At 35.9% G+C, this 14,632-nt stretch overlaps 12 non-coding genes across 12 annotated transcripts; all 12 read right to left on the reverse strand.

Annotated features, from left to right (window-relative positions):
* Positions 1 to 727: 727 nt before the first annotated feature.
* TRNAL-CAG (transfer RNA leucine (anticodon CAG)) lies at positions 728 to 810 on the reverse strand. The gene has a single exon. It is a non-coding gene; the product is annotated as a tRNA-Leu (tRNA).
* Positions 811 to 1,805: 995 nt separating this feature from the next.
* TRNAF-GAA (transfer RNA phenylalanine (anticodon GAA)) lies at positions 1,806 to 1,878 on the reverse strand. The gene has a single exon. It is a non-coding gene; the product is annotated as a tRNA-Phe (tRNA).
* An 867-nt stretch (positions 1,879 to 2,745) lies between these two features.
* TRNAL-CAG (transfer RNA leucine (anticodon CAG)) lies at positions 2,746 to 2,828 on the reverse strand. Its single transcript has one exon. It is a non-coding gene; the product is annotated as a tRNA-Leu (tRNA).
* A 1,935-nt stretch (positions 2,829 to 4,763) lies between these two features.
* TRNAL-CAG (transfer RNA leucine (anticodon CAG)) lies at positions 4,764 to 4,846 on the reverse strand. The gene has a single exon. It is a non-coding gene; the product is annotated as a tRNA-Leu (tRNA).
* A 995-nt stretch (positions 4,847 to 5,841) lies between these two features.
* TRNAF-GAA (transfer RNA phenylalanine (anticodon GAA)) lies at positions 5,842 to 5,914 on the reverse strand. The gene has a single exon. It is a non-coding gene; the product is annotated as a tRNA-Phe (tRNA).
* Positions 5,915 to 6,781: 867 nt separating this feature from the next.
* Positions 6,782 to 6,864, reverse strand: TRNAL-CAG (transfer RNA leucine (anticodon CAG)). Its single transcript has one exon. It is a non-coding gene; the product is annotated as a tRNA-Leu (tRNA).
* A 995-nt stretch (positions 6,865 to 7,859) lies between these two features.
* On the reverse strand, positions 7,860 to 7,932 carry TRNAF-GAA (transfer RNA phenylalanine (anticodon GAA)). Its single transcript has one exon. It is a non-coding gene; the product is annotated as a tRNA-Phe (tRNA).
* An 866-nt stretch (positions 7,933 to 8,798) lies between these two features.
* On the reverse strand, positions 8,799 to 8,881 carry TRNAL-CAG (transfer RNA leucine (anticodon CAG)). The gene has a single exon. It is a non-coding gene; the product is annotated as a tRNA-Leu (tRNA).
* A 1,935-nt stretch (positions 8,882 to 10,816) lies between these two features.
* On the reverse strand, positions 10,817 to 10,899 carry TRNAL-CAG (transfer RNA leucine (anticodon CAG)). Its single transcript has one exon. It is a non-coding gene; the product is annotated as a tRNA-Leu (tRNA).
* Positions 10,900 to 11,894: 995 nt separating this feature from the next.
* Positions 11,895 to 11,967, reverse strand: TRNAF-GAA (transfer RNA phenylalanine (anticodon GAA)). Its single transcript has one exon. It is a non-coding gene; the product is annotated as a tRNA-Phe (tRNA).
* Positions 11,968 to 12,834: 867 nt separating this feature from the next.
* TRNAL-CAG (transfer RNA leucine (anticodon CAG)) lies at positions 12,835 to 12,917 on the reverse strand. Its single transcript has one exon. It is a non-coding gene; the product is annotated as a tRNA-Leu (tRNA).
* Positions 12,918 to 13,912: 995 nt separating this feature from the next.
* Positions 13,913 to 13,985, reverse strand: TRNAF-GAA (transfer RNA phenylalanine (anticodon GAA)). The gene has a single exon. It is a non-coding gene; the product is annotated as a tRNA-Phe (tRNA).
* Between the last annotated feature and the right edge of the window lie 647 nt (positions 13,986 to 14,632).

Consider the following 14,632-nt stretch of genomic DNA (forward strand, 5'->3'; position numbering starts at 1 on the left):
TTTAATAACATTCATTAACTATTTGTGAATGAGTAGAAAAAGACAGCAATTTTGCCATTGAATTTTTACATTTTCAGTTTGTCTCCATGCACCAGTATAATTCTGACCCTGTGCTTCTAGAATAGGTCATGGTCGCACATAAAACACAATTTGCATGCATAATGTTACATCAAGTTTTATTTTTTATGAGATGCAAACAATTGGAGCAAAAAAGAGACAAAAATTTAGAGAAAATATTTTATTGATTGTTAAAAGTGAGACCATTTGTCCCAAAATGTGCTGAAACATGTCAGAAGGACATGGGCATTTCACATTTTTTAAACTATGATTACCTACTTGTTAAGTTTTTGTTAATTAAGTATCGTTATGGTCTATTGATGTATGAGGTGAAAACTATGAAAGTAGACTTACCAGCAAATCCGTTTCTAGATATATTTCATGACAGCACTTTAGAAGGTTGATTCCCTACCCTAATAGGGACAGAGAACACAAAGAGGTGAAATAGTCCCTCCTCATTGACTGTCCAAAGGATTTTTCTAGTGCCAAAAGAACAACAGACATATGCACAAAAAAACCTGTTTGATGTTCCTAGAGTTCTTTTTTGAGAGGACAAATTCAGATTCACTCCAAAGACTCTCAGGAAATTTTTCAAAACCACATTACTAAGTTTTGTTTGACCTCATCTAATCAATAAATGAAGATAAAGTTTCTTGAAATTAAATGTTGATGTCAGAAGTGGGATTTGAACCCACGCCTCCAGGGAAGACTGCGAACTGAACGCAGCGCCTTAGACCGCTCGGCCATCCTGACTTCGATATGCAATTGGAACTTAACTCCTTCCATGCTAGTCAGCAGAAATGTTACCATCCCTTGTGATTAAAAACTTGTCACACCACCCCAAAAAAGTCAATAAATAACATTTTTTATATGCGTACTTTTCGTCTGCATTAATTTTTAAACCTCCATTTATTTTGTTTGGATATTAGAAATGTTAGATTTCTCACAAATGCGGTGATGCACCACATTTCTTCAGAAACTACTGTTTGGCCACACAGCAGGGCTTTGAAAGGAAGAGCCCTATTTGGGTTTTGCAATGCAGATTTTGCAGGAATACCTTGCAGATGAAATTTGCAGAGTACCAAAACAGCAGAAAACCTCCCAAAGTGACCACATTTTAGAAATTATTTTGCACAATGAGTTAATCAACACCTGCAATTACTATTGTCAGCCTATAGGTGTTTTCACTCTGAACCATCCAGCATTGCAAGTATGCCAGTTTAGTGCCCAGCTTTTGCTTGCAGAGACAAGCAACCCATACATTTTTAAGTGGGCTCTACTCACTGGAGCAATGTCAAATATGTAGATGCTTTGTCTCACCATTAAAGTAGAAACCTCCTATATTTCAAATTAAAGATGACGGACCTGTGTGGAGCTTGTGTTTTTTGCCTTTTTGACTTTGTCCACAGCATATTTTTTAAGGACATTTGTCTCAGTAATGCCTCAGTGTTTCAAAGTCAAACAAGCTGACTATAATCATTCAGCTAGTGTCTGATAAGTGCTGTCTGTTTCAGCTATCAGGTTACCTTTTAATCCTCTTACAGCTAAGTCAATCTGAAATAAAACAAAATAGAGGAAAAATTACTAAAAAACATTCATGTGTTCAAAAGGAAAAAGTTACCGTTTCTCAAATTTTTAACATTTTGTTTTCTGTAGATAGTTAAGATTTTTAGGCCTTTTGATCATGATCAGTCCATGTGCTTTGTTTAATATCTCCTTAAAATGTAAACGGTGAAGAAAAAGCATTTTGCCGAAACCCGGGATTGGACCAGGGACCTTTAGATCTTCAGTCTAACGCTCTCCCAACTGAGCTATTTCGGCCATATCTATACATTTTCTGGGGGGTTTGACACTCTGCAAATGTCAAGTGTCACACCTGGAGGGATATATTATAATTTTTCATTTGACTGTTTTTTGAAGCATGATTTCTATTTGAAACGCCTTCCATTTTGCTGTACATATTTAATAACATTCATTAACTATTTGTGAATGAGTAGAAAAAGACAGCAATTTTGCCATTGAATTTTTACATTTTCAGTTTGTCTCCATGCACCAGTATAATTCTGACCCTGTGCTTCTAGAATAGGTCATGGTCGCACATAAAACACAATTTGCATGCATAATGTTACATCAAGTTTTATTTTTTATGAGATGCAAACAATTGGAGCAAAAAAGAGACAAAAATTTAGAGAAAATATTTTATTGATTGTTAAAAGTGAGACCATTTGTCCCAAAATGTGCTGAAACATGTCAGAAGGACATGGGCATTTCACATTTTTTAAACTATGATTACCTACTTGTTAAGTTTTTGTTAATTAAGTATCGTTATGGTCTATTGATGTATGAGGTGAAAACTATGAAAGTAGACTTACCAGCAAATCCGTTTCTAGATATATTTCATGACAGCACTTTAGAAGGTTGAATCCCTACCCTAATAGGGACAGAGAACACAAAGAGGTGAAATAGTCCCTCCTCATTGACTGTCCAAAGGATTTTTCTAGTGCCAAAAGAACAACAGACATATGCACAAAAAAACCTGTTTGATGTTCCTAGAGTTCTTTTTTGAGAGGACAAATTCAGATTCACTCCAAAGACTCTCAGGAAATTTTTCAAAACCACATTACTAAGTTTTGTTTGACCTCATCTAATCAATAAATGAAGATAAAGTTTCTTGAAATTAAATGTTGATGTCAGAAGTGGGATTTGAACCCACGCCTCCAGGGAAGACTGCGAACTGAACGCAGCGCCTTAGACCGCTCGGCCATCCTGACTTCGATATGCAATTGGAACTTAACTCCTTCCATGCTAGTCAGCAGAAATGTTACCATCCCTTGTGATTAAAAACTTGTCACACCACCCCAAAAAAGTCAATAAATAACATTTTTTATATGCGTACTTTTCGTCTGCATTAATTTTTAAACCTCCATTTATTTTGTTTGGATATTAGAAATGTTAGATTTCTCACAAATGCGGTGATGCACCACATTTCTTCAGAAACTACTGTTTGGCCACACAGCAGGGCTTTGAAAGGAAGAGCCCTATTTGGGTTTTGCAATGCAGATTTTGCAGGAATACCTTGCAGATGAAATTTGCAGAGTACCAAAACAGCAGAAAACCTCCCAAAGTGACCACATTTTAGAAATTATTTTGCACAATGAGTTAATCAACACCTGCAATTACTATTGTCAGCCTATAGGTGTTTTCACTCTGAACCATCCAGCATTGCAAGTATGCCAGTTTAGTGCCCAGCTTTTGCTTGCAGAGACAAGCAACCCATACATTTTTAAGTGGGCTCTACTCACTGGAGCAATGTCAAATATGTAGATGCTTTGTCTCACCATTAAAGTAGAAACCTCCTATATTTCAAATTAAAGATGACGGACCTGTGTGGAGCTTGTGTTTTTTGCCTTTTTGACTTTGTCCACAGCATATTTTTTAAGGACATTTGTCTCAGTAATGCCTCAGTGTTTCAAAGTCAAACAAGCTGACTATAATCATTCAGCTAGTGTCTGATAAGTGCTGTCTGTTTCAGCTATCAGGTTACCTTTTAATCCTCTTACAGCTAAGTCAATCTGAAATAAAACAAAATAGAGGAAAAATTACTAAAAAACATTCATGTGTTCAAAAGGAAAAAGTTACCGTTTCTCAAATTTTTAACATTTTGTTTTCTGTAGATAGTTAAGATTTTTAGGCCTTTTGATCATGATCAGTCCATGTGCTTTGTTTAATATCTCCTTAAAATGTAAACGGTGAAGAAAAAGCATTTTGCCGAAACCCGGGATTGGACCAGGGACCTTTAGATCTTCAGTCTAACGCTCTCCCAACTGAGATATTTCGGCCATATCTATACATTTTCTGGGGGGTTTGACACTCTGCAAATGTCAAGTGTCACACCTGGAGGGATATATTATAATTTTTCATTTGACTGTTTTTTGAAGCATGATTTCTATTTGAAACGCCTTCCATTTTGCTGTACATATTTAATAACATTCATTAACTATTTGTGAATGAGTAGAAAAAGACAGCAATTTTGCCATTGAATTTTTACATTTTCAGTTTGTCTCCATGCACCAGTATAATTCTGACCCTGTGCTTCTAGAATAGGTCATGGTCGCACATAAAACACAATTTGCATGCATAATGTTACATCAAGTTTTATTTTTTATGAGATGCAAACAATTGGAGCAAAAAAGAGACAAAAATTTAGAGAAAATATTTTATTGATTGTTAAAAGTGAGACCATTTGTCCCAAAATGTGCTGAAACATGTCAGAAGGACATGGGCATTTCACATTTTTTAAACTATGATTACCTACTTGTTAAGTTTTTGTTAATTAAGTATCGTTATGGTCTATTGATGTATGAGGTGAAAACTATGAAAGTAGACTTACCAGCAAATCCGTTTCTAGATATATTTCATGACAGCACTGTAGAAGGTTGATTCCCTACCCTAATAGGGACAGAGAACACAAAGAGGTGAAATAGTCCCTCCTCATTGACTGTCCAAAGGATTTTTCTAGTGCCAAAAGAACAACAGACATATGCACAAAAAAACCTGTTTGATGTTCCTAGAGTTCTTTTTTGAGAGGACAAATTCAGATTCACTCCAAAGACTCTCAGGAAATTTTTCAAAACCACATTACTAAGTTTTGTTTGACCTCATCTAATCAATAAATGAAGATAAAGTTTCTTGAAATTAAATGTTGATGTCAGAAGTGGGATTTGAACCCACGCCTCCAGGGAAGACTGCGACCTGAACGCAGCGCCTTAGACCGCTCGGCCATCCTGACTTCGATATGCAATTGGAACTTAACTCCTTCCATGCTAGTCAGCAGAAATGTTACCATCCCTTGTGATTAAAAACTTGTCACACCACCCCAAAAAAGTCAATAAATAACATTTTTTATATGCGTACTTTTCGTCTGCATTAATTTTTAAACCTCCATTTATTTTGTTTGGATATTAGAAATGTTAGATTTCTCACAAATGCGGTGATGCACCACATTTCTTCAGAAACTACTGTTTGGCCACACAGCAGGGCTTTGAAAGGAAGAGCCCTATTTGGGTTTTGCAATGCAGATTTTGCAGGAATACCTTGCAGATGAAATTTGCAGAGTACCAAAACAGCAGAAAACCTCCCAAAGTGACCACATTTTAGAAATTATTTTGCACAATGAGTTAATCAACACCTGCAATTACTATTGTCAGCCTATAGGTGTTTTCACTCTGAACCATCCAGCATTGCAAGTATGCCAGTTTAGTGCCCAGCTTTTGCTTGCAGAGACAAGCAACCCATACATTTTTAAGTGGGCTCTAATCACTGGAGCAATGTCAAATATGTAGATGCTTTGTCTCACCATTAAAGTAGAAACCTCCTATATTTCAAATTAAAGATGACGGACCTGTGTGGAGCTTGTGTTTTTTGCCTTTTTGACTTTGTCCACAGCATATTTTTTAAGGACATTTGTCTCAGTAATGCCTCAGTGTTTCAAAGTCAAACAAGCTGACTATAATCATTCAGCTAGTGTCTGATAAGTGCTGTCTGTTTCAGCTATCAGGTTACCTTTTAATCCTCTTACAGCTAAGTCAATCTGAAATAAAACAAAATAGAGGAAAAATTACTAAAAAACATTCATGTGTTCAAAAGGAAAAAGTTACCGTTTCTCAAATTTTTAACATTTTGTTTTCTGTAGGTAGTTAAGATTTTTAGGCCTTTTGATCATGATCAGTCCATGTGCTTTGTTTAATATCTCCTTAAAATGTAAACGGTGAAGAAAAAGCATTTTGCCGAAACCCGGGATTGGACCAGGGACCTTTAGATCTTCAGTCTAACGCTCTCCCAACTGAGCTATTTCGGCCATATCTATACATTTTCTGGGGGGTTTGACACTCTGCAAATGTCAAGTGTCACACCTGGAGGGATATATTATAATTTTTCATTTGACTGTTTTTTGAAGCATGATTTCTATTTGAAACGCCTTCCATTTTGCTGTACATATTTAATAACATTCATTAACTATTTGTGAATGAGTAGAAAAAGACAGCAATTTTGCCATTGAATTTTTACATTTTCAGTTTGTCTCCATGCACCAGTATAATTCTGACCCTGTGCTTCTAGAATAGGTCATGGTCGCACATAAAACACAATTTGCATGCATAATGTTACATCAAGTTTTATTTTTTATGAGATGCAAACAATTGGAGCAAAAAAGAGACAAAAATTTAGAGAAAATATTTTATTGATTGTTAAAAGTGAGACCATTTGTCCCAAAATGTGCTGAAACATGTCAGAAGGACATGGGCATTTCACATTTTTTAAACTATGATTACCTACTTGTTAAGTTTTTGTTAATTAAGTATCGTTATGGTCTATTGATGTATGAGGTGAAAACTATGAAAGTAGACTTACCAGCAAATCCGTTTCTAGATATATTTCATGACAGCACTTTAGAAGGTTGAATCCCTACCCTAATAGGGACAGAGAACACAAAGAGGTGAAATAGTCCCTCCTCATTGACTGTCCAAAGGATTTTTCTAGTGCCAAAAGAACAACAGACATATGCACAAAAAAACCTGTTTGATGTTCCTAGAGTTCTTTTTTGAGAGGACAAATTCAGATTCACTCCAAAGACTCTCAGGAAATTTTTCAAAACCACATTACTAAGTTTTGTTTGACCTCATCTAATCAATAAATGAAGATAAAGTTTCTTGAAATTAAATGTTGATGTCAGAAGTGGGATTTGAACCCACGCCTCCAGGGAAGACTGCGAACTGAACGCAGCGCCTTAGACCGCTCGGCCATCCTGACTTCGATATGCAATTGGAACTTAACTCCTTCCATGCTAGTCAGCAGAAATGTTACCATCCCTTGTGATTAAAAACTTGTCACACCACCCCAAAAAAGTCAATAAATAACATTTTTTATATGCGTACTTTTCGTCTGCATTAATTTTTAAACCTCCATTTATTTTGTTTGGATATTAGAAATGTTAGATTTCTCACAAATGCGGTGATGCACCACATTTCTTCAGAAACTACTGTTTGGCCACACAGCAGGGCTTTGAAAGGAAGAGCCCTATTTGGGTTTTGCAATGCAGATTTTGCAGGAATACCTTGCAGATGAAATTTGCAGAGTACCAAAACAGCAGAAAACCTCCCAAAGTGACCACATTTTAGAAATTATTTTGCACAATGAGTTAATCAACACCTGCAATTACTATTGTCAGCCTATAGGTGTTTTCACTCTGAACCATCCAGCATTGCAAGTATGCCAGTTTAGTGCCCAGCTTTTGCTTGCAGAGACAAGCAACCCATACATTTTTAAGTGGGCTCTACTCACTGGAGCAATGTCAAATATGTAGATGCTTTGTCTCACCATTAAAGTAGAAACCTCCTATATTTCAAATTAAAGATGACGGACCTGTGTGGAGCTTGTGTTTTTTGCCTTTTTGACTTTGTCCACAGCATATTTTTTAAGGACATTTGTCTCAGTAATGCCTCAGTGTTTCAAAGTCAAACAAGCTGACTATAATCATTCAGCTAGTGTCTGATAAGTGCTGTCTGTTTCAGCTATCAGGTTACCTTTTAATCCTCTTACAGCTAAGTCAATCTGAAATAAAACAAAATAGAGGAAAAATTACTAAAAAACATTCATGTGTTCAAAAGGAAAAAGTTACCGTTTCTCAAATTTTTAACATTTTGTTTTCTGTAGATAGTTAAGATTTTTAGGCCTTTTGATCATGATCAGTCCATGTGCTTTGTTTAATATCTCCTTAAAATGTAAACGGTGAAGAAAAAGCATTTTGCCGAAACCCGGGATTGGACCAGGGACCTTTAGATCTTCAGTCTAACGCTCTCCCAACTGAGCTATTTCGGCCATATCTATACATTTTCTGGGGGGTTTGACACTCTGCAAATGTCAAGTATCACACCTGGAGGGATATATTATAATTTTTCATTTGACTGTTTTTTGAAGCATGATTTCTATTTGAAACGCCTTCCATTTTGCTGTACATATTTAATAACATTCATTAACTATTTGTGAATGAGTAGAAAAAGACAGCAATTTTGCCATTGAATTTTTACATTTTCAGTTTGTCTCCATGCACCAGTATAATTCTGACCCTGTGCTTCTAGAATAGGTCATGGTCGCACATAAAACACAATTTGCATGCATAATGTTACATCAAGTTTTATTTTTTATGAGATGCAAACAATTGGAGCAAAAAAGAGACAAAAATTTAGAGAAAATATTTTATTGATTGTTAAAAGTGAGACCATTTGTCCCAAAATGTGCTGAAACATGTCAGAAGGACATGGGCATTTCACATTTTTTAAACTATGATTACCTACTTGTTAAGTTTTTGTTAATTAAGTATCGTTATGGTCTATTGATGTATGAGGTGAAAACTATGAAAGTAGACTTACCAGCAAATCCGTTTCTAGATATATTTCATGACAGCACTTTAGAAGGTTGATTCCCTACCCTAATAGGGACAGAGAACACAAAGAGGTGAAATAGTCCCTCCTCATTGACTGTCCAAAGGATTTTTCTAGTGCCAAAAGAACAACAGACATATGCACAAAAAACCTGTCTGATGTTCCTAGAGTTCTTTTTTGAGAGGACAAATTCAGATTCACTCCAAAGACTCTCAGGAAATTTTTCAAAACCACATTACTAAGTTTTGTTTGACCTCATCTAATCAATAAATGAAGATAAAGTTTCTTGAAATTAAACGTTGATGTCAGAAGTGGGATTTGAACCCACGCCTCCAGGGAAGACTGCGAACTGAACGCAGCGCCTTAGACCGCTCGGCCATCCTGACTTCGTTATGCAATTGGAACTTAACTCCTTCCATGCTAGTCAGCAGAAATGTTACCATCCCTTGTGATTAAAAACTTGTCACACCACCCCAAAAAAGTCAATAAATAACATTTTTTATATGCGTACTTTTCGTCTGCATTAATTTTTAAACCTCCATTTATTTTGTTTGGATATTAGAAATGTTAGATTTCTCACAAATGCGGTGATGCACCACATTTCTTCAGAAACTACTGTTTGGCCACACAGCAGGGCTTTGAAAGGAAGAGCCCTATTTGGGTTTTGCAATGCAGATTTTGCAGGAATACCTTGCAGATGAAATTTGCAGAGTACCAAAACAGCAGAAAACCTCCCAAAGTGACCACATTTTAGAAATTATTTTGCACAATGAGTTAATCAACACCTGCAATTACTATTGTCAGCCTATAGGTGTTTTCACTCTGAACCATCCAGCATTGCAAGTATGCCAGTTTAGTGCCCAGCTTTTGCTTGCAGAGACAAGCAACCCATACATTTTTAAGTGGGCTCTACTCACTGGAGCAATGTCAAATATGTAGATGCTTTGTCTCACCATTAAAGTAGAAACCTCCTATATTTCAAATTAAAGATGACGGACCTGTGTGGAGCTTGTGTTTTTTGCCTTTTTGACTTTGTCCACAGCATATTTTTTAAGGACATTTGTCTCAGTAATGCCTCAGTGTTTCAAAGTCAAACAAGCTGACTATAATCATTCAGCTAGTGTCTGATAAGTGCTGTCTGTTTCAGCTATCAGGTTACCTTTTAATCCTCTTACAGCTAAGTCAATCTGAAATAAAACAAAATAGAGGAAAAATTACTAAAAAACATTCATGTGTTCAAAAGGAAAAAGTTACCGTTTCTCAAATTTTTAACATTTTGTTTTCTGTAGATAGTTAAGATTTTTAGGCCTTTTGATCATGATCAGTCCATGTGCTTTGTTTAATATCTCCTTAAAATGTAAACGGTGAAGAAAAAGCATTTTGCCGAAACCCGGGATTGGACCAGGGACCTTTAGATCTTCAGTCTAACGCTCTCCCAACTGAGATATTTCGGCCATATCTATACATTTTCTGGGGGGTTTGACACTCTGCAAATGTCAAGTGTCACACCTGGAGGGATATATTATAATTTTTCATTTGACTGTTTTTTGAAGCATGATTTCTATTTGAAACGCCTTCCATTTTGCTGTACATATTTAATAACATTCATTAACTATTTGTGAATGAGTAGAAAAAGACAGCAATTTTGCCATTGAATTTTTACATTTTCAGTTTGTCTCCATGCACCAGTATAATTCTGACCCTGTGCTTCTAGAATAGGTCATGGTCGCACATAAAACACAATTTGCATGCATAATGTTACATCAAGTTTTATTTTTTATGAGATGCAAACAATTGGAGCAAAAAAGAGACAAAAATTTAGAGAAAATATTTTATTGATTGTTAAAAGTGAGACCATTTGTCCCAAAATGTGCTGAAACATGTCAGAAGGACATGGGCATTTCACATTTTTTAAACTATGATTACCTACTTGTTAAGTTTTTGTTAATTAAGTATCGTTATGGTCTATTGATGTATGAGGTGAAAACTATGAAAGTAGACTTACCAGCAAATCCGTTTCTAGATATATTTCATGACAGCACTGTAGAAGGTTGATTCCCTACCCTAATAGGGACAGAGAACACAAAGAGGTGAAATAGTCCCTCCTCATTGACTGTCCAAAGGATTTTTCTAGTGCCAAAAGAACAACAGACATATGCACAAAAAAACCTGTTTGATGTTCCTAGAGTTCTTTTTTGAGAGGACAAATTCAGATTCACTCCAAAGACTCTCAGGAAATTTTTCAAAACCACATTACTAAGTTTTGTTTGACCTCATCTAATCAATAAATGAAGATAAAGTTTCTTGAAATTAAATGTTGATGTCAGAAGTGGGATTTGAACCCACGCCTCCAGGGAAGACTGCGACCTGAACGCAGCGCCTTAGACCGCTCGGCCATCCTGACTTCGATATGCAATTGGAACTTAACTCCTTCCATGCTAGTCAGCAGAAATGTTACCATCCCTTGTGATTAAAAACTTGTCACACCACCCCAAAAAAGTCAATAAATAACATTTTTTATATGCGTACTTTTCGTCTGCATTAATTTTTAAACCTCCATTTATTTTGTTTGGATATTAGAAATGTTAGATTTCTCACAAATGCGGTGATGCACCACATTTCTTCAGAAACTACTGTTTGGCCACACAGCAGGGCTTTGAAAGGAAGAGCCCTATTTGGGTTTTGCAATGCAGATTTTGCAGGAATACCTTGCAGATGAAATTTGCAGAGTACCAAAACAGCAGAAAACCTCCCAAAGTGACCACATTTTAGAAATTATTTTGCACAATGAGTTAATCAACACCTGCAATTACTATTGTCAGCCTATAGGTGTTTTCACTCTGAACCATCCAGCATTGCAAGTATGCCAGTTTAGTGCCCAGCTTTTGCTTGCAGAGACAAGCAACCCATACATTTTTAAGTGGGCTCTAATCACTGGAGCAATGTCAAATATGTAGATGCTTTGTCTCACCATTAAAGTAGAAACCTCCTATATTTCAAATTAAAGATGACGGACCTGTGTGGAGCTTGTGTTTTTTGCCTTTTTGACTTTGTCCACAGCATATTTTTTAAGGACATTTGTCTCAGTAATGCCTCAGTGTTTCAAAGTCAAACAAGCTGACTATAATCATTCAGCTAGTGTCTGATAAGTGCTGTCTGTTTCAGCTATCAGGTTACCTTTTAATCCTCTTACAGCTAAGTCAATCTGAAATAAAACAAAATAGAGGAAAAATTACTAAAAAACATTCATGTGTTCAAAAGGAAAAAGTTACCGTTTCTCAAATTTTTAACATTTTGTTTTCTGTAGGTAGTTAAGATTTTTAGGCCTTTTGATCATGATCAGTCCATGTGCTTTGTTTAATATCTCCTTAAAATGTAAACGGTGAAGAAAAAGCATTTTGCCGAAACCCGGGATTGGACCAGGGACCTTTAGATCTTCAGTCTAACGCTCTCCCAACTGAGCTATTTCGGCCATATCTATACATTTTCTGGGGGGTTTGACACTCTGCAAATGTCAAGTGTCACACCTGGAGGGATATATTATAATTTTTCATTTGACTGTTTTTTGAAGCATGATTTCTATTTGAAACGCCTTCCATTTTGCTGTACATATTTAATAACATTCATTAACTATTTGTGAATGAGTAGAAAAAGACAGCAATTTTGCCATTGAATTTTTACATTTTCAGTTTGTCTCCATGCACCAGTATAATTCTGACCCTGTGCTTCTAGAATAGGTCATGGTCGCACATAAAACACAATTTGCATGCATAATGTTACATCAAGTTTTATTTTTTATGAGATGCAAACAATTGGAGCAAAAAAGAGACAAAAATTTAGAGAAAATATTTTATTGATTGTTAAAAGTGAGACCATTTGTCCCAAAATGTGCTGAAACATGTCAGAAGGACATGGGCATTTCACATTTTTTAAACTATGATTACCTACTTGTTAAGTTTTTGTTAATTAAGTATCGTTATGGTCTATTGATGTATGAGGTGAAAACTATGAAAGTAGACTTACCAGCAAATCCGTTTCTAGATATATTTCATGACAGCACTTTAGAAGGTTGAATCCCTACCCTAATAGGGACAGAGAACACAAAGAGGTGAAATAGTCCCTCCTCATTGACTGTCCAAAGGATTTTTCTAGTGCCAAAAGAACAACAGACATATGCACAAAAAAACCTGTTTGATGTTCCTAGAGTTCTTTTTTGAGAGGACAAATTCAGATTCACTCCAAAGACTCTCAGGAAATTTTTCAAAACCACATTACTAAGTTTTGTTTGACCTCATCTAATCAATAAATGAAGATAAAGTTTCTTGAAATTAAATGTTGATGTCAGAAGTGGGATTTGAACCCACGCCTCCAGGGAAGACTGCGAACTGAACGCAGCGCCTTAGACCGCTCGGCCATCCTGACTTCGATATGCAATTGGAACTTAACTCCTTCCATGCTAGTCAGCAGAAATGTTACCATCCCTTGTGATTAAAAACTTGTCACACCACCCCAAAAAAGTCAATAAATAACATTTTTTATATGCGTACTTTTCGTCTGCATTAATTTTTAAACCTCCATTTATTTTGTTTGGATATTAGAAATGTTAGATTTCTCACAAATGCGGTGATGCACCACATTTCTTCAGAAACTACTGTTTGGCCACACAGCAGGGCTTTGAAAGGAAGAGCCCTATTTGGGTTTTGCAATGCAGATTTTGCAGGAATACCTTGCAGATGAAATTTGCAGAGTACCAAAACAGCAGAAAACCTCCCAAAGTGACCACATTTTAGAAATTATTTTGCACAATGAGTTAATCAACACCTGCAATTACTATTGTCAGCCTATAGGTGTTTTCACTCTGAACCATCCAGCATTGCAAGTATGCCAGTTTAGTGCCCAGCTTTTGCTTGCAGAGACAAGCAACCCATACATTTTTAAGTGGGCTCTACTCACTGGAGCAATGTCAAATATGTAGATGCTTTGTCTCACCATTAAAGTAGAAACCTCCTATATTTCAAATTAAAGATGACGGACCTGTGTGGAGCTTGTGTTTTTTGCCTTTTTGACTTTGTCCACAGCATATTTTTTAAGGACATTTGTCTCAGTAATGCCTCAGTGTTTCAAAGTCAAACAAGCTGACTATAATCATTCAGCTAGTGTCTGATAAGTGCTGTCTGTTTCAGCTATCAGGTTACCTTTTAATCCTCTTACAGCTAAGTCAATCTGAAATAAAACAAAATAGAGGAAAAATTACTAAAAAACATTCATGTGTTCAAAAGGAAAAAGTTACCGTTTCTCAAATTTTTAACATTTTGTTTTCTGTAGATAGTTAAGATTTTTAGGCCTTTTGATCATGATCAGTCCATGTGCTTTGTTTAATATCTCCTTAAAATGTAAACGGTGAAGAAAAAGCATTTTGCCGAAACCCGGGATTGGACCAGGGACCTTTAGATCTTCAGTCTAACGCTCTCCCAACTGAGCTATTTCGGCCATATCTATACATTTTCTGGGGGGTTTGACACTCTGCAAATGTCAAGTGTCACACCTGGAGGGATATATTATAATTTTTCATTTGACTGTTTTTTGAAGCATGATTTCTATTTGAAACGCCTTCCATTTTGCTGTACATATTTAATAACATTCATTAACTATTTGTGAATGAGTAGAAAAAGACAGCAATTTTGCCATTGAATTTTTACATTTTCAGTTTGTCTCCATGCACCAGTATAATTCTGACCCTGTGCTTCTAGAATAGGTCATGGTCGCACATAAAACACAATTTGCATGCATAATGTTACATCAAGTTTTATTTTTTATGAGATGCAAACAATTGGAGCAAAAAAGAGACAAAAATTTAGAGAAAATATTTTATTGATTGTTAAAAGTGAGACCATTTGTCCCAAAATGTGCTGAAACATGTCAGAAGGACATGGGCATTTCACATTTTTTAAACTATGATTACCTACTTGTTAAGTTTTTGTTAATTAAGTATCGTTATGGTCTATTGATGTATGAGGTGAAAACTATGAAAGTAGACTTACCAGCAAATCCGTTTCTAGATATATTTCATGACAGCACTTTAGAAGGTTGAATCCCTACCCTAATAGGGACAGAGAACACAAAGAGGTGAAATAGTC

Source organism: Dendrobates tinctorius, unplaced genomic scaffold (genome assembly GCF_039654945.1).
Source record: "Dendrobates tinctorius isolate UK_male_01 unplaced genomic scaffold, ASM3965494v1 ptg000184l, whole genome shotgun sequence".
In the NCBI taxonomy this organism is placed as follows: domain Eukaryota; kingdom Metazoa; phylum Chordata; class Amphibia; order Anura; family Dendrobatidae; genus Dendrobates; species Dendrobates tinctorius.